Below are 18,262 nucleotides of genomic sequence, written 5' to 3'. Positions count from 1 at the left end.
GCTGCCTAATCCAGACGTCTTTGGAGGGATGTAAGGGTGGTGGCCCTGCCCTGCTTCTTCCTGGCAATGATGGGCAAGGACGGGCCTGCCCTTGGCCCGGGCTTTGCCCGGGCCCCTCCCGCGCGCATCCTGCGACGGCGGGAGCGCAAGTTAAATTTAAAGGGCTCCTGCCCCAGAGTACAGCTCCGGGCACCACCAGCGCGCTTCCCGCGACGGCGGGAGCGCGAGTTAAATTTAAAGGGCTCCTGCCCCAGAGTACAGCTCCCGGCACCACCAGCGCGCTTCCCTCGACGGTGGGACCGCAAGTTGAATTTAAAGGGCTCCTGTCCCAGAGTACAGCTCCCGGCACCACCAGCGCGCTTCCCGCGACGGCGGGAGCGCGAGTTAAATTTAAAGGGCTCCTGCCCCAGAGTACAGCTCCCGGCACCACCAGCGCGTATTTTTTATTTTTCCAAAACCAGTCACAGAGTTAGTTACTTTTTTTTCTTAAAGACACTACCTAATTGTAGTTCCCAGCACATCTCACCACCCAAATTTGTTCTTTTATATTTTACTTGCTGTCCTTCATTTTAAGCGACTTTCAGCTTCACAACTGTCTTATTCTGCTGAAGCATTTTCCTGTGCTACTCCTGCCTGTCTCGAAAATAGTCAGAGTCTGGATTGTGAGCTATTGTTTAGTGTTTTGGGCCCGAGAGAGTGCTAGAATGAGTGGCATTGACAGGGACCTAGGTTTAACTAGTGTAGACATTACTTGGGTCGGCCAGAGAGTGTTAAAGTAGCATCACTTGCTGCCTCTGTTTGAAAGCATTGTTGATTGCCAACATTCAGACGTCATGATTGTACACTGTGGTGGCAATGACCTAGTCACACTTACTGGGGTAGGACTGGAAATCCTAATGAAGGAAACCTTTGGTAAATTAATGTCACTTTTCCCACATGCTGACTTGGTGTTCTCCAACATTTGCAAAAGACAGAAATGGCAGTGATCAACTGAATTTTGGCCACAGCTAGAAATCCAGGGATTGTCAATTACACTGTTTCTGCATTTCTCTGAGACCACAACATGTGTTCTGTATACCATAACAACTTATGCTTCCATATGAACCGTACTATATTGAAAAGATCAAGTCCATTTCCCAGACCAATGCAACAGGATGTTTATCAACAACTTAAAAGACTGAGGCCCAGCTTTATACCTTTTGCCACAAAACTGAGCAAATGCAGTTTTGTGGCAAAAAGTATAGCGTCAGCTAGCGCCATTTTACAGTGCCAGCCGGGTGCCATATTAAAGGAATTGTGCAAGCCGGCACTGTACTTGGGCTAGCATTTTTTTTAAAAGACGCTAGCCGGGTGGGGTTGTCGTTAGGGAAGGAGGGGGATGTGTGTCATAAATGACGCTAGCCTGGTTAGATGCTAAATAAATGCCTATAACCAGACTAGCACCATTTCCTGCACACAACCACCAAAAGCATGACTCCTGTCTTAGGAAAGACAGAAATCATGCCAACCACCCCAATGGCCACCACAGGTGTCAAGTGTCCCCTGGGCATGGCCATTGCACCCTGTCCCATGTAGGGGGCCCCAAGCGAGGGCCCCTGATGGCATTTAAAAAAAATACTTACCTACATTTACCCTACTCATCTGGGATGGGGTCCCCCATCCTCTGGCGTCCCTCTGGTCTGGGTGGGGGTGTTCCTGGGGGGTGGTGGAGAGCACCTGTGGACCGATTCCATGGTGGTTAACCAGCTAAATGGATGCACACGTCCCCTAATGCCTGGTCTGACCCAGGTGTTAAATAATGGTGCAAAGCAAGCTTTGGACCATAATTTAGCTCCTCCTCCCACCCGTGTGTCATTTTAGCACGGGGAATAAATATGGGGCTATGGGGATAGCACCATTTTTAGACGGGAACGCCTACCTTGCATCTCATTGATGCAAGATAGGTACACACATCCAAAAAATGGTGCAAACTCCTATATATCGACGCTAGCCGTGTCTAACCTCAAAATATAAATATGGAGGTAGGTATGCGCTGAATTTGCGGCAAAAAAGATGCAAATTTGGCGCAATTGAAGTATAAATATGGCCCTGAATCCTTTTCTATGTGTAATTATCATGTACACACAATAAGCACAAAGGCTTTTTTCAGAGCCAACCCTTTTCCCAAAACTTTGTTCTTTTTGTTTTCAAATCTTTATTTTAATTTGTGAAGCAAATCTGAAGATCCGCTGTGGTCCCCTGACCAAATATTGCAGAACTATCTCTGTCGTAGCTGTGGATCTGATTTTGCAGTTTGGATATGTGAATGGGTGTGCAAGTCCCTGTATGGGTCTGTAAGTGGATGTGATGTGGTTTGGGGGGTTTGTGAGAAGGTATGTGAATGTGCGGATGGGAGTGTGAGTGGGTGTGTAAGTGTGCAAATGAGTGTGTCAGTGGGTGTGTTAGTGTATGAGTGGGCGTCTGAGTGAGTATGTGAGTGGCTGTGTGGGTCTCTAGTTGGCTGTGCTAGTAGTTTTGTGGGCCTGCCAGAGGGTATGTGAGTGGGTTAATAGGGGTGTGAGTGGGTGTGTGAGTGTGTGACTGGGTGCGTGAGTGGGTTTGTAGGTGGCTAAGTGGGTGGGTAACTGGTTGTGTGAGTGGGTGTGTGAATGGCTGTGTGGGTCTATGCGTTGCTGTTGTAGTGGCTTTGTGGGTCTGTGAGTGTGTGAATGTGTGTGTGGGTGTATAGGTGGCTGTGTGGGTGTGTAACTAGGTATGTGAGTGCGTGAGTGGATGAGTGAGTGAGTATGTGAGTGGCTGTGTGGGTCTGGGAGTTGCTGTTGTAGTGGCATTGTGGATGTGTGAATGATTGTTTGAGTGGGTGTGTGAGCATGTGAATGGGTATTTAAGTGGATGTGTGAGTGGTTCCATGGGTCTGTGAGTTGCCACTCCTAGGCTCACAAAACCATTACCTCACCCAGTCACAAACCCACAAAGCCACTCACATACCCACTCAAACACCCACTTATGCACTCACACAAACACTCACATAGCTACTCACATTCCCATGCAGCCACTCACACACCCACCCATACACCCACAAAACCACTTGCACACATACTCACAGACTCACACACCCACTCATTCACCCACTCACACACCTACTGACACACCCACTTATACATGCAAACAAGCACTTATACACCTACTCACATAGCCATACAGCTACTCATACACCCAATCACAGACCAAAAAAAATCACACACAGACCCACACACTCATACACTCACACACCCACTTACACAGCACAACCACACACATCCAGTCACACACCCATACAGCTACTCACACATCCATTCACAGACCCACAGAGAGGTGTTGGCTGCGTGTGGAGGGTTGGCTGCAGGGTCTGGCCATAGACCATGCCCTAGGTTTAACCACCAGCTATTCATGGTCTTTGGCTGTTCACAGCATAGAGTTGACTGCATGTGGGGTTTGGTTGCAGAGCCTGGCTGCAACCCCCCCCCACCACACCCAGCCTTTGGCCTTATGCAGTGTAGATTTAGCTGCATGCACAGGGGTTGTGTGCGTCAGTGGTTGGATGAATGTATAGTAATTACATTTGCTGAATAAAACAAAGGTTACAGGGGTGTTACAGGTAGGCAAAAGAATTATAAAACCTTAGAAATTCTCTAAAAAGCCAAAGCTTACAGGGACGTTATAGTTAGGTTAAGATTTTACACACACAGCCATAGAAATTCAGCAGTTATAGTCATAATAACCTCAAGAAACTATAACTGGTTCTCTCAGGTACATATAACTTGTTCCTTTGCCACGCCCTGCCAATTACCCCACAAATTACATTACTATATTACATCTACTATGACATCATTGATAACATCACTTCAACATGTGCAATAAAATTATTGATGATGAAAACTGTGCATGGTGGGGTTGTGAGTTATAGTTACCTTAGGGCACAAGTTATTATTTCATGAAATAAGCATACCTATGACTGCTGAATTTGTGTGTTTTTTACTTGCATAAAATCAGAACCTAAGTATGACATCCTTGTAAATTTGCCCATGCCATACACAATTTTAAATTTAATAATTTGACTGCTAATTTTACAGTGATATTTTGAATGATGTTATAAATGATGGCATGAGAAGTGTAATATCTGGGGTAAATAGCATTGCAAAATAAGGGGGAACGTTATTGTTACTTTAGGGCATGAGTTATAGTTGCTTGAAATAACTCTAACTATACCAGCTGAATTGCTATGGTTTTGTACGTGATGCATGATTTTGAAATGTGAGCCTACCTATAACGACCCTGTGACCTTTGCTTTTTTAAGTGAATTTATATTTTTTAATTTTATTTACTAACTATATTGTCTCTGTAAAATTTGTTTTTCGGTGAATTTCTATGGATTTTCACTGTTCAGTAGTTTTAATTACTTTAGGCTAATCCAACCACCAGGGATTAGCTGCAGGCAAACCTCCTGTAACATTCAGCACCACTCCATGCATGGCTTTTGGCTGTGAGTGGCAGGGGTTGACTGCAGGGCCCTGCCACAGGCCAAGCATAGCTGGCAGGCCCTGCGGCCAACCCCCCCAAACACTCAATCCAGCACCATACATGGCCTTTGACTGTACGCAGTGGGTGATAGCCAGAGGGTCTGGCCTGTAGCTAGTCCCTGTGGCCAACCCTCTATAACCACTCAACACCACGCCATGTGTGGCCTTTGACTGTGCACAGCAAGGGTTGGCTGCAGGGCCTGGCATTCCATCAGGAACTGCAGCCTACCCCATGTAACCACCCAACCACACACCAGGCACTGAGTTAGGTCATGCACGGAAGGGGTTTGGCTGCAGGGCCTGGCCTGCAGCCAGACCCTATGGCCTACTCCATGCCACTTATGAGGTGCTTCTTTGGTTGGTGGAGAAGTGATCATATTCAAGAATGTGTCTCCAAAATCAGTGGGAAACACACTTGGTGGGTCTTCTGAGTAAATTGCCCACCTTCCTGGGGAAATGGGAAGAAGATTTTGCATACCACTAATGTATATGGGGCAGGGCCAAAAGTGCGTGGCTTATAGGCCATTTCACATACTCATAGTTTTTAAAAGGGATAACATGATCTCTGGTCTCAGCAGCAGATGACAAGAAAGAACCCACTGGTCACATCACTACATTAGATATTGCACTTGAAACAAGGAAGGATGCAGACACCTCCATCAAGGTTTACAGATAACTTTTCAAGGGGAAAATGCAGAGTAAAAACACTACCTTTTCCTTTACCATGTACAAGAAATTGCGATGATTAGTACTTCACAGAAGTGAAGCATCAACCGGTGCACCTGCTTTGTTTATATCTGTAAGTGCTTCCCTTTGATGTTTAATTTCAGCAACAGCATTATTTTATGAGGATATAAAATATTGAGGAGCACTCCCTATTGATTACTTACATTATGTTTTCATCATAATATGTATGCAGTGTTATGTAGCTAGCTGAAAGGGAAATAAATAAAAAGTGAATATAAAGACAAAGTAATGTTTTTTTCAATTTTGCAGAATCCGCAAACCCGTCACGACCCCTCACATTTTCAGTTCTAAAAGATGTTTGTGAATTTGGCATGTGTTTTTTGTGGTACCTGAAAACATATATAGACACATAAAAATATTGATTGATTTCAGTGGTTAACTAGAAAACTACTGAAACTTATAAAATGTGGGTGAAAAAAGTTTTAAAAGTTGTTTAAATCGTTTTCCGGGATTTGCAATGGTGACCTGATGTCGTTGCAGATCGTATGTGACCCAAAAGAAAAACTTTTTTACTGGTTAAACACAGGAAGTCTCCACCCGTTTCTCCCACGCTGTAGGTGTGCATGGCGGAGGTGCGAGTTATAGCTACCTTAGGGCAAAAGTTATAATTTTGTGAGATCAATTGAACCTAATTATGACATCCTTGTAACCTTTGGTGTTTTATTTTATCTATATACTTATCTATATATCGACCTACATATCTAAGTTGTAAAATGGGTTGTACACACAAACAGCTCGCACTCCAATGCTGTATTCTAAAGCAATATTTTATTGGCAACGTGTTTTGATCTCAAAGAGATCTTCATCACAGCCATAAACCAAATTTTGCAATAGCCCCTTTAAAAAGTGCATCTCTGGTCATGGTGTAGAATGAAAATTGAAAAAAGACTTGTTCTCAAGCCTACCACCTCAAGAGTCCAAAGAGAAGGCAGACTTAGGCCCATTTGTAACAGAAAATGACAGAACACGATGCTGCACCAAAATTGGGAGCGCGGCAGTCGGTCATTTTCACAACGCAGGGATGCGCCGTATTTAATTGAATATGGCGCACCCCAGTGTTGTCCCCTGCACCAGTGCTAAATTTGCACTCGAGCACGAATGCAGCTACCCTTGTGCCATGGTGCAAAGATGGCTGCATTGCAGTGGAGATTGATTTTGTGCTTTTTCTAAGGTTTGTTTTAAATTTTGGGGCATATTTAAGAGCCGCTAGCACCATTCCAGTCAACACATTACACTAACGTGGTGCCCAAAATACCACACAATATTTACACAGTGGACAATGCATGCACTGAGCCACTTTGTAACCCTTTGTGTTACATTATGCCTGCCCCGACATAATGTATGCAAAGGAGGCATTGCCCCATTAGGGAGAGCCAAAAAAATGGTGCAAGGAAAGCTAAGCAATTTCCTATGGGCATTTTTTATGGCACTTTTAACGTCATTTTTCTTAAATATACCCCTTATTTCCTAACTGTAACCACTAACTTTTGTCAGTGAGTGTGTGAGTGAGTGCATAAGTGTCTCAGTAGGTCTGTAAATGAGTGTGAGTGTCTGTGAATGGGTGCTTGAGCCTGCGTTGGTCTGTGAGTGGGTGCATGAGTGTGAGTGAGTCTGTGAGTGGGTGTGTGAATATCTGAGTGGGTCTTTGAGTGGGTGCATGAGTGTCTAAGTGGGTCTGTGAGTGACTGTGTGAGTCATTGAGTGGGTGTTTGAGTGGGTGTGTGAGTCTCTATGTTGGTCTGAGAGTGAGTGTGTGATCTCTGAGTGGGTCTATGGGTGGCTGCAAGAGTCTGTGAGTGGAACTGTGAGTGGGTGTGTGAGTTACTGAGTGGGTCTGTGAGTGGGTGCATGAGTGTCTAAGTGGATCTGTGAGTGGGTGCATTGGCGACTGAGTAGGTCTGTGAGTGGATGCATGAGTCTCTGAGTACATCTGTGAGTAAGTGCATTTGTTTCTGAGTGATGGTCTATGGGTGGGTGCGTGAGTGTCTGAGTGGGTGTAGGAGTATGTGTGAGTATCTGAGTGGATCTGTGAGTGGGTTCATGAGTGTTGGAGTGCATCTGTCAATGGATGCATAAGTGCTTCAGTGGGTCTGTGAGTGAGTGCATGAGTGTCTGAGTGGGTATGTCAGTGGCTGCATCAGTGCCTTAGTGGGTCTGTGAGTGGGTCTGAGAGTGTCTGAGTCGGTCTGTGAGTGGGTAGATGAGTGTCTGAGTAGATGTGTAAGTGGGTGCATGAGTGTCAAACTGGATCTGTGAGTGGGTGTATGACTGTTTGAGTGGGTATGTGAGTGGTAGTATGAGTGTCTGAGTGGGTCTATGAGTGGGTGTGTGAATCTCTGAGTGGCCCTCAGGGTGGGTGCATGACTGCCTTAGTGGGTCTGTGAGAAGGTGCATGAGTGTCTGAGTGTGTCTTTGAGTGAGTGTGTGAGTGTCTGCGTAGTTCAGTGAATGGGTGCATGAGTGCTTGAGTGGGTCTGTGAGTGTGTGCATAAGTGGGTGCATGAATGCCTCGGTGGGCCTCTGAGTGGGTCCATGAGAGGGTGCATGAGTGTATGAGTGGGTCTGTGAGTGGATGTGCGAATATCTGAGTGGATCCTTGAATGGGTGCATAAGTGTCTGAGTGGGTCTGTGAGTGAGTGCATGAGTCTCTGAGTGGGTATGTGAGTTTCTGAGTGGGTCTGTGTTTGGGTGCATGAGTCTCTAAGTAGGTCTGTGAGTGAGTGCATGAGTTTCTGAGTGGGTCTGTGAGTGGGTACAAGAGCCTGTGTGGGTCTTTAAGTGCATGCATGAATGTCTGTGATGGTCTGTGTGTGGGTGGGTGTGTGAGTGCATGAGTGGCTCTTGGACTGGATGTGTGAGTATCTGAGTGGATCTGTGAATGGATGCATGAGTGCTTCAGTGGATCTGTGAGTGAGTGCATGAGTGTCTGAGTGGGTTTGTGAGTGGGTGTATGAGTGCATCAGTGGGTCTCTGAGTGGTTGCATGAGCTTCTGAATTGGTCTGTGAGTGGGTCCATGAGGGTCTGAGTGGGTCTGTGAATGGGTGTGTGAGTGTCTGAGTAGGTCTGTGTGGGTGTATGTCTGTTTGAGTTGGTACATCAGGAGCTGCATAAGTGCCTTAGTGGGTCTGTGAGTGGGTCCATGAGCATCTGAGTGGATCAATGAGTGGCTACACGAGTGTCTGAATAGACATGTAAGTGGGTGCATGAGTGTCTTTTTGGGTCTGTGAGTGGGTGCAGGGTTGAATGAGTGGGTCTGTGAGTGGGAGTATGAATGTATCAGTGGGTCTGTGAGTGGATGTGTGAATCTCTGAGTGGCCCTCTAAGTGGTCCATGACTGCCTCAGTGGATCTGTGAGTGGGTGCATGAGTGTCTGGGTGGGTCTTTGAGTGAGTGTGTAGTGTCTGAGTAGTTCTGTGATTGGGTGCACAAGTGCTTGAGTGGGTCCGTGAGTGTGTGCATGAGTGCTTGAATGGGTGTATGAGTGCCTCTGTCAGTCCCTGAGGGGGTCCACAAGTGTTTCAGTTGGTCTGTGAGTGGATCCATGAGTGTCTGAGTCGGTCTGTGAGTGGGTACATGAGTATCTAAGTAGATATGTGAGAGGGTGCATGAGAGTCTGACAGGGTCTGTGAACATGTGCATGAGTGTCTGAGTGGGTCTGTGAGTGGGAGCATGAGTATCTGAGTTGGTCTGTGAGTGTGTGTCATGAATCGCTGAGTGGACCTCTGAGTGGGTGGATGACTGCTTTAGTGGGTCTCAAGTGTTAGAGTGGGTCTGTGATTGGGTGCATGATTGACTCAGTGGGCTCTGAGTGGGTCCACAAGTGTTTGAATTTGTCTGTGAATGGCTGCATGAGTATCTCAGAGGGTCAGTGAGTGGGTGCATGAGTCCCTCAGTGGGTCTGTAAGTGCATGGATTAGTGGGTCTGTGAGTGGGTGCATGACAGTTTGAGTGTGTCTGTGAGTGGATGTATGAGTGCCTCAGGGGGTGTGTCAGTGAGTGTGAGTGTCTGAGCAGGTCTGTGAGTGGGTGCGTGAGTGTCTCAGTGGGTCTGTGAGTGGTTGCATATGTGCCTAAAAGGGTCTGTAATTGGTTGTATGAGTGCCTCAGTACATCTGTGAGATGCTTTGTGAGTTTCTCTGTCTGCCTCTGAATTGCACTTTAGTGGGCCTGTGACTGATAGCATGAGTGCTTGAGTGGGTCTGTGAGTGGGTGCATGAGATTCTCAGTGAGTTTGATAGTCGGTACATGAGTGCTTGTATGGGTCTGTCAGTGGGTGCACAAGTTCCTCAGTGGGTCAGTGAGTGGGTGCATGAGTGCCCCAGTGGGTCTGCGAGTGGGTGCATGAGTACTTCAGTGGGTATGTGAGAGGGAGCATGAGTGTCTGAGTGGGTCTGTAAGTGCCTGTATGAGTGTCTGAGTGGGCATTTGAGTGGATGTGTGAGTTTCTGAGTAGTTCTGTGAGTGGGTGCGTGATTGTCTGAGTGGGTCTGTGAGTGGGTGCGAGAGTGCCTGAGTGGGTGCATGAGTGCCTCTGTGGATCTCTGAGTGGGTCCATGAGTGTTTGAGTGAATCCAAGAGTGGATGCATGAGTGTCTGAGTGTTTCTGTGAGTGTGTCCATGAGTGTTTGAGTGAGTCTGTGAGTGGGTACATGAGTATCTGAATAGATATGTGAGTGGGTGCATGAGCATCTGAGTGGGTTTGTGAGTGGGAGCATGAGTGTCTGAGTGGATTTGTGAGTGGGTGTGTGAGTGTCTGAGTGGCCCTCTGAGTGGGTGCATAACTGCCCTAATGTGTCTGTGAGTGGGTGTATGAGTGTCTGAGTGGGTTTGTGAGTGGGTGCATGAGTGTCTTAGTGGGTTTGTGAGTGGGTGTGTTAGTATCTGAGTAGTTCTATGAGATGCTGCATGAGTGTTTGAGTGGGTCTGTGAGTGGGTGTATGAGAGCTTGAATGGGTGCATGATTGCCTCAGTGGGTCAATGAGTGGGTACATGAGTGTTTGGGAGCTTGTGAGGGTCTCTGAGTGGGTGCATGCGTTTCTCAGTGGGTCTGTGAGTGGGTGCATGAGTGCTTGTGTGGGTCTGTGAGTGGGTAGATGAGTATCTAAGTAGATATGTGAGAGGGTGCATGAGAGTCTAACAGGGTCTATGAACATGTGCATGAGTGGGTCTGTGAGTGGGAGCATGAGTGTCTGAGTTGGTCTGTGAGTGTGTGTCATGAATCGCTGAGTGGGCCTCTGAGTGGGTGGATGACTGCTTTAGTGGGTCTTGAGTGTCAGAGTGGGTCTGTGATTGGGTGCATGATTGACTCAGTGGGCTCTGAGTGGGTCCACAAGTGTTTGTGTTTGTCTGTGAATGGCTGCATGAGTATCTCAGTGGGTCAGTGAGTGTGTGCATGAGTCCCTCAGTGGGTCTGTAAGCACATGCATGTGTGGGTCTGTGAGTGGGTGCATGACAGTTTGAGTGGGTCTGTGAGTGGATGCATGAGTGCCTCAGGGGGTGTTTTAGTGAGTGTGAGTGTCTGAGCGGGTCTGTGAGTGGGGGCATGAGTGTCTCAGGGGTCTGTGAGTGGTTGCATATGTGCCTCAAAGGGTCTGTGATTGGTTGTATGAGTGCCTCAGTACATCTGTGAGATGTTTTGTGAGTTTTTCTGACTGCCTCTGAATGGCACCTTAGTGGGTCTGTGACTGAGAGCATAAGTGCTTGAGTGGGTCTGTGAGTGGGTGCATGAGATTCTCAGTGAGTTTGTGAGTCGGTACATGAGTGCTTGTATGTGTCTGTCAGTGGGTGCACAAGTGCCTCAGTGGGTCAGTGAGTGGGTGCATGAGTGCCCCAGTGGATCTGCGAGTGGGTGCATGAGTACTTCAGTGGGTATGTGAGAGGGAGCATGAGTGTCTGAGTGGGTCAGTAAGTGCCTGTATGAGTGTCTGAGTGGGCATTTGAGTGGATGTGTGAGTTTCTGAGTAGCTCTGTGAGTGGATGCGTGATTGTCTGAGAAGGTCTGTGAGTGGGTGCGAGAGTGCCTGAGTGGGTGTATGAGTGCCTCAGTGGATCTCTGAGTGGGTCCAGGAGTGTTTGAGTGAATCCAAGAGAGGATGCATGAGTGTTTCTGTGAGTGGGTCCATGAGTGTTCGAGTGGGTCTGTGAGTGGGTACATGAGTATCTGAATAGGTATGTGAGTGGGTGCATGAACATCTGAGTGGGTTTGTGAGTGGGAGCATGAGTGTCTGAGTGGATTTGTGAGTGGGTGTGTGAGTGGCTGAGTGGCCCTCTGAGTGGGTGCATAACTGCCCTAATGTGTCTGTGAGTGGGTGTATGAGTGTCTGAGTGGGTTTGTGAGGGGGTGCATGAGTGTCTTAGTGGGTTTGTGAGTGGGTGTGTTAGTATCTGAGTAGTTCTATGAGAGGCTGCATGAGTGTTTGAGTGGGTCTGTGAGTGGGTGTATGAGAGCTTGAATGGGTGTATGATTGCCTCAGTGGTTCTATGAGTGGGTACATAAGCGTTTGGGAGCTTGTGAGGGTCTCTGAGTGGGTGCATGAGTTTCTCAGTGAGTCTGTGAGTGGGTGCATGAGTGCTTGTGTGGGTCTGTCAGTGGATGCCTCAGTTGGTCAGTGAGTAGGTGCATGAGTGCCTCAGTGGGCCTGTGAGTGGGTGCATGAGCTATTTTCTTCAGTGGGTATGTGTGAGGAAGTGTGAGTTTCTCAGTGGGTCTCTGAGTGGGTGTCTGCATGAGTCCGTGAGTGGGTATTTGAGTGTCTGAGTAGGACTGGGTGAGTGGTTGGACAAATCTCTGAGTGAGTTTGTGAATGGGTGCATGAGGGTCTGAGTGGATCTGTGCGTGGGTATGTCAGAGTCTGTGTGGGTCTGTGATTGGGTGCATAAGTGCTTCAGTGGGTGAAAGAGTGCCTCAGTGTGTGTGTGAGTGGGCCCATGAGTGTTTGAGTGGGTCTGGGAGAAGGTGCATGAGTGTCTGAGTGGCTCTGTGAGTGGGTGAATGAATGTCTCAGTGGGACGGTGAGTCAGTTCATGAGGGTCTGAGTGGGTCTGCGAGTGTGTGTGTTAATGTCTGAGTGGGTCTGTGAATGGATGTCTGGGTGTTTCCATGAGTTTGTGAGTTGGTGTGCTTCTGAGTAGTGCCGTGAGCAGTTGTATGTGTCTCTGAGTGAGTCTGTTGATGGGTTTTTGAGAGTTTGAGTGGGTCTGTGAGTGGGTGTGTCAGTGTCTGAGTGGGTCTCTGTGTTGGTGTGTGAATGTCTGAGTCAGACTGTGAGTGGGCTTGTAAGTGTCTGGGTCAGCCTATAAGTGGGTGTCTCAGTGCCTTGGTGGGTCTGTGAGTGAGTGTGTGAGTCAATGAGTGGGTCTGTGAGTGGGTTTGTGAGTCTCTTAGTGGGTGTGTGAGTGTCTGTGAGAGAGTCTATGACTGTCTCTGTAGGTCTTGTGAGTCCATGTGTGTGTATTTCTTTTGAATAAGTAGCAGAACTCGTGAATCCATTGCTGCCCTCAGCGCTGCCCATGTGTAACATTGTGATGAATCTACAGATTCCATAGACAAAACAATGTTCTAAAGTAATTTTTCTCTACTTTATAATTATTCTGTTCACCAATATACTACAAACATGAGGTCAGGAAATCTCTAACCTGACCCATTATAACAAATTTTAGCCCAGAGTTTAGCCCAGGGACCATTTCCTGGTATAGAAAATGGCTGCCACAACTTTCTGATCGGGTTGTGGCCAGTCAATCAGTCCTTTGTGTGGCACAAGGGTTCATCTACCTTCCACGAGTGGATTTGCAAAGGATTCATGCTTCTAAATTTACAAATTTGGTTTTCCTTTAATAACTCAAAAAGTACTGAATATATTTACACCAAATACGAAAAGGGGGCTTTCAGTACCATGAACAACCTTTCTACCAATCTTGGTGTAATTCCATCCAGTGGTTCGGGCTGCAGGTTTGTCGAAAATCCCCTATGGGAATTAACATGGGAAACGCACTTTTTTTTACATCCCCCCTTTTTGTCAGCCCCGGTCACCCTGAAACTTTTCTGTACACAACGAGACCCAACTTGACACTTTTTTCAGAAAATGTCATGATGATTCGTCAAACGATGCCAAGTCAAACTGCTTTTTCTATTGAAACTGGGTCCTAACTATAACTACCTACTGGTGACCACAAGTAGGCAATACATACATGTATATGGCACAGGGTTGGGTGGTTATAGGGTGTTGACTGCAGGGCCTACCTGCAGGACGGGCCCTACAGCCAAAATCAGTTTGTGGCAGTGTTTGGATTAACATATAGTAATTATAATTACTTTACATTTTTAAAAAAACATAGAAATTCAGTAAAGAAAACAAAGGTTGCAGTGATATTTTAGTTAGGGTCTGAATTTACTCAGAAAAAACATAGAAATTCAGCAGTGATAGTTAGAGTTATTTCAAGTAACAATAACTCACGCCCTAAGCTAACTATCAGTTTTTCCCTCCCCATGCACTTCTAATTACCCCAGATATTACAGCACTCATGACAACTTTTATAACATCATTAAAATATCAATGAAACATTAGCAGTCAAATTATTGAAGAGAAAACTGTACATAAAAACATACATTATTTAAAAGTGTATCTCTTCAGAACACTACCTGATTGCTACGGCCAATTTAATTAAATTTAAAACAGCATAACAGATTTCTATTGTGGAAAGTCTTTGCAAGAGTTCTAAATGCTCTCTATTCTTTCAGTTACGCCACACAGAGACCAAAAAAGAGTGATGGGGACCCAAATATAATAAATGAAACAACATAAAATGGCTAGTACTTTGTTTTGAGATGTTGTATATGCATGGAGAGAAATTGTAATAGCAAGTTTTTTTAGGTGTTGTTGCATAAGCATGGAGGTAAATTGTAATGGCAAGTTTTTTTTTGCATTGGGAAGGCCACCTTGTAATGCCCAGATTCAGCCTAAAAAGAGCTAAATAAAAGCAATGGGCTAGATTGACTACCCATAATTAGTATGGCTCAAAGGACCTGATGGTTGACACCACTGCACACCTCAAAACTGTTTGTAAATCAAGCGCTCTCCCTATTTTTACTTAAATACACAGCTCAAGATAAAGGCTTTAAAAGTGTCTCTACAGTTTAAATTAAACTTTTGCAGATTAGTAAATTCTTAGGTCAGGCCAAGTTTGTCTATAGTGCTCTTCAGGCAGATAAGCCAGGGGATTATATTGGCACAATCTAATGCTAAGCAATCAGCCATGCAGGGTCTAGCCAGGGCAGTTTACGGTTTCCACCAGCACTTAATCCACAGCAATAGCGGGGCCAAGCCCATTTGGTCCTCAATGCATGATAATCCTAATTCATTATGGGTGATAAAGGCGGCTGTGTTTTTTGGTACTGCGTGCAAAAGCATTTTCTATCCGCTCAAGGGGTCCTACTTCACAGTAGCCCAGTAGGTTTGCACCATATAATTCAGCTGAAAAGCTTTTGCTTTTATATAAATTAAGCATCTCTTTAATAGGTGTATGCTTTAGCTTCTGGGTAAATCAAAAGATGGCCTCTATATTACTTCCAATTTGCTGCGCTCTTACATTAAGGAATGCATTCCATCTGAGGAATGAGATAACTGTGATACCTAAACAATAAAAAAAAATTACCTTCTCCGAATGTAAACCCTCATCAAGAAGAGTTTTGTTTTCATATTTGGTCTCCCACATGCCATAATATGTTTTGGCAAAATCTACTTTTAAATCTTAAGATTCCATATAAGTCAGAAAGAAGTACAATAACACCTGTAACCATTTGCGGTGCGGGAAATTTAAACTGTGTATTACAGAATGGGTATATATTTTTCCCCTTCTTTGGCATGTCCTTTCCTTCCCCTATGAGGTGCTTACTAAGCCTGTTTATGTAAAGAAGAAAATGAAAGGTGGGTAAGTGCACCCCTACCTTATGCCCTATAGGGAGCTAACCTGTGTGTTCTTTACACCGTGAGGGCCATAACAAATTGTCACTGCCAGAACATTGTAGAGGCGCTTTCTAACAGATAGCAGTTCAGTTTCCACTTCCATATTCTCCATTATTAGCCATAGCTTTGTGCAATTAACTAAATCAAAGGTACTTGTTATTATATCAATAAATACCATGTGGCGGGTACCCCATCTTAACTATAACGTACTTCTCTGTAATTATATATAGATTAAAAGATTGCTCCACTGTACCAATTCCTGGACTAAAGCTAAAATGAACATCCAAAAAAACCTTGTATTCAAAGCCCAGTATTCAAGTAGGGACAAGATTACTCACCCCAGTAGTTGACACGAGACTCTAGTAGGGAGATCAGCATTTAACAAGTGGGTGAGGCTATGTCTCCTTTTTTTAAAACAGGGATGATAGTGGCAGTCCTCCATGAAGATTGCATACAGCCTACAACAGCACTCCTCAGCATGTTAGCTAACTTCGGAGCCAAAAAATGTACATTAGATTTATGTCAGCAGGGACCCCATCTGGGCCAGGTGCTTTCCCTGGGTCACATTGTTTAATGGCCAGAACAACTTCACTCAATTCTGTAGGGGTCACAGAATTTCAGGTTTTCTCAACCACCTCATTTGTGGTAGGGTCAAGTGGAGCTCCCATCATGCTCCATGACTAGTTGCGTATGGGATCCAGCAACATGGCCGCAGGGTGAGCTGTGACAGAGTGTCTGACCAATGATCCAGGATGCAAGGGGGAAATATGCAGTATCGAGAGAGCGGATGAAATCACAGAGGCTTCGTAGTGGTCAGCATGGCCAAGAGCAATGAAACATCTCGCCCGTTGCCTCCCCCTCCAATGTTGGGGAGGTGCTGACTCAACCATGCTTTCTGCTTGGGCAGTGGATGGCACAGCATGAAGACACATCAAGCAGCCGGAGCTGAGGTATAGAGGCAGTCATTCCAGATGCACGAAAAAGACAGCGTGGTGAGTGTTGCTTCGTGTTCATGCTTCATATGTGCTCACTTATGGTGGCAAGTCAACTGAGGCTAGCAACTAAGCGCTTGGGCTCTCTCCCCTCTAAAGGAACAGGGCCTCAAGATCTCCCTGCCACATATCTGGAACGAGACTTCGAAGCACACAGTGGAAAAAGGATTATATTTAGATTCCTCCTGGCTGGTTCTCAGGAAGCATGCAGCATTGTCCTAGCACCGCCAGTATTTTGTTTTTTTGCTTTTCTCCATGAAAGGATAACCAGCTCAGAAAAGGCTACCAGGAGACAAGTCGCTTCTTGTGATCCCCCTCTTCAGGGGTTAGAAAATGTATTAAATTTAGCAGCAGCTCACCCTAAAATCCATAAGCCCAGAAGGGGTTGAAGCAACCAGTAGGGTGACATTAGGCCTCCCTAAGAGGTGGAGAGGGTCGTGGGAAGCTGCGGAAGCAGTCTGTGCAGAAACGATGCAGCTTGCTGCTCCCTCATGAGTTTCTGGCATCCCCTTGGCTCTTAGCTACTACAGGCCATTTGGTTTGAAAGTGGATGAAGCGTCTTACACGCAATGGATTGACAAAATCTCGGCCAGTGGCCAAAACCCCCAAATCTCATACAAATCAAAAATTGCCTTCCACAGCAACCAAGGAGCCTACCATGTTCTCTAATAAGGAGGCCTATTTCGATGACCCTACAATGATTCCACAACGTGGGGCAGCACTAGAACAGAAGACGTCAACCGATGCTTCCTTGGGTAGCCTAAAACCACAGAGGTTTAGTGAATTGCTGTCATTAGATGCTACATACAGTTGTCAACAATACAGATATCAATCTTCTCCGAGGAAGGGAACACGAGAAGCCCCTTTCTGGTGACCAGGCAAGGGAACAAAATAGTAATTACCCTTCAATCAAGTGAAAGTGCTAAATGCAAAACAGCCTATCCCTTGTTTACCGCTGCCAATTCAAAGACTGTGGGAAGTGAGAGGGCTTCCTCCAGAATTGGGCTCCAGTCTCAGGAGTTCACCTCAGGACATCAGGAGCAGCAGGGCCGCTTTGTTAACCCTGGCACAACTTTTACAATTGTTTGGGAGAACCCCCAATCATGCATCTCTTCAGGCCACGTGCAACTTTGAGGGTACTGAAAAAGGCTCTTAGCCTGGGTCTTCTACATCCCTGGAAGTTGTATCCACTGCGCAGTCTCAATCTCCCAGCCTCTATCAGAGAGCTTGGCTACATCGAGACTGCCTCCGCAGCCTTCGTCACTGAGTGTAATGCTCACGGAGATTTCAAAAGAACTATCTGATATGAAACATTCCAGGAGGAAGCCCGCGAATAAACCAATGAGCACTTATACCAAATCAGTAGTAGTATTCTCCAACTTTCTTCCTGCATGTCGCAGGTGAAACAACGGGTTTCCAATCTGGAAGACTCTAACAGCAAGCACAGCAACGAAATTCTAAAGATGCAGGAGGAATTGGAAGAACTCCAGATCAAGCTGGATGAAACAGAAAATAGGTCACAATGCTCCAACTTGAGATTTGTGTGTGGACCCGAGGGCTGTGAGGCCGGGACTTCTGTTATTAAAATGATTTCTGACCTTGCCTTCAAGCATATTTTCCCGGACAAGGCTCTAGGTTCTTTTGACTTAACAATCATGCAGGCTCATCGGGTCCCCACAGCAAGATCTTCCAATGTGAAACTCCCACACATGATTTTAGTAATCTTTGGTAATTTTAGTAACAAAGAAGAAATTCTGTCTCATGCTACTGGGATGAAAATGTATAAAACAGCTAATAACTTCTCATTTTGAGTTTTCACAGACATGTCTTTTCAGGCTGCTTGGCTCAAGCTAGAATCTATTGGAATGATTGATGACTTTAAAAGTCAAGGAGCGCCTAATTAATTCAACAGTCTTACCTTTAAAATGCTTTTTAAGGGACAGACGTGTATTTTTCTTTCAGTTGGCCATGCTAGAGACTTTTTGCAGTCAATAAGAAAGA

Source organism: Pleurodeles waltl, chromosome 8, assembly GCF_031143425.1.
Source record: "Pleurodeles waltl isolate 20211129_DDA chromosome 8, aPleWal1.hap1.20221129, whole genome shotgun sequence".
Classification (NCBI taxonomy): Eukaryota; Metazoa; Chordata; class Amphibia; order Caudata; family Salamandridae; genus Pleurodeles; species Pleurodeles waltl.
The sequence above is the reverse complement of the archived record's forward strand: the minus strand, read 5'-3'. Positions refer to the sequence as shown.